At 41.0% G+C, this 1,362-nt stretch overlaps 1 pseudogene; it reads left to right on the top strand.

Annotated features, from left to right (window-relative positions):
- The first annotated feature begins 234 nt into the window (after positions 1 to 234).
- On the top strand, positions 235 to 332 carry LOC113888307 (annotated as a pseudogene).
- The last annotated feature ends 1,030 nt before the right edge of the window (positions 333 to 1,362 follow it).

Below are 1,362 nucleotides of genomic sequence, written 5' to 3'. Positions count from 1 at the left end.
GTACCATACTGTCTTGATGACTGTAGCTTTGTAGTATAGTCTTAAGTCAGACAGGTTGATTTCTCCAGTTCCATTCTTCTTTCTCAAGATTGCTTTGGCTGTTCGAGGTTTTTTGTGTTTCCATACAAATTGTGAAATTATTTGTTCTAGTTCTGTAAAAAATACCATTGGTAGCTTGAACGGGATTGCATTAAATCTATAGATTGCTTTAGGTAGTATACTCATTTTCACTATATTGCTTCTTGGCCTTTTGGCTAAGATCAAGTGTAGTATCTGTCTTCAGGCTGACTTCTGTTTGATCCAGCAGGAAAAAACTTCTCCTCTGAGCCCCTGTCTCTGGCAGGAATCCTCTGAAGGATAGCCTGAGGCAAGGATCTGGTGTCTCCTGATGGACTGGTAAGGTATGGGAGGGAAGGCAGGAAGTCACAGGGTTGGGATCTCAGGGCAGGTCCACCAAGGAAGGTGGCTCAATTACCTCCCATGAGGCACTTCTGAGAGCTGGCCTTTCCCTGGCAGAGAGGTGGGCAGGGGGTGGTGAGGGACATAAAATCCATGCATTTTTGGATCTCTGGGTGTGCATTCACAGAGATGGATGGAAGGGGAACATAAAATGGGTAGGACAAGGCTACTGTATGCTGAAGCTCTCTCTGCAGGTTCCACAGAAAATGTTTTATCCATCTCTGTACCTGGTGTGGTGCATAGTAGGAATTCAATATACATTTGTTGGATGGAAGAAATTGCTATTCTATTTTCCACAGACAACACAGCAAGCTGAGTCTGATTCTGCTCCTGTAAAGGGGTGGTGTTAAGATTTTCCTCCTTACCACTTTTGGAGACTATCAGACACACTGCTTCCCACCATTGATTTCTATTCAGCTGAGATTTGTGCAAAGCCAATGAAGGAGGAGCTACGTTTATTATTTGTTTGCAACACATTCCAGTGAATGCTTTGGTATTCAAAATCCACTGTACTTTTGCCTCATTTATTTCTAAGAGAGAAGTCAGGAGATATTCTTTGCCCTTTAAGTAATGGACATGGGAAGTCAACAAAAATACATTTAAAAACACATGCATTCACTTTTCATTTGTCCGAGTTCAAAATTAGATGTTTCTCCTCCATTATCTCATAAAAGCGTGTGATTTATGAAAGAAACTGAAGTGAGTGTCATTAAAACTGATTACCCTAAGTGAATAGTGATGTATTTGTGGGTATGCAATGTGATTATGATGTTAGTGAGAGTAATCTAATGATCAGAGGGATAATGTGATTTTGTGGTGTTGATAAAAGACTAAAAACAGAAGCCCTTGGTGAAATCGCACCTCTGATCTGAAACAAGCCCCAAATGATGACGAAAAGGACAT

This window comes from Bos indicus x Bos taurus, chromosome X, assembly GCF_003369695.1.
Source record: "Bos indicus x Bos taurus breed Angus x Brahman F1 hybrid chromosome X, Bos_hybrid_MaternalHap_v2.0, whole genome shotgun sequence".
Classification (NCBI taxonomy): Eukaryota; Metazoa; Chordata; class Mammalia; order Artiodactyla; family Bovidae; genus Bos; species Bos indicus x Bos taurus.
This window is presented reverse-complemented; position numbering and strand designations above follow the sequence as displayed.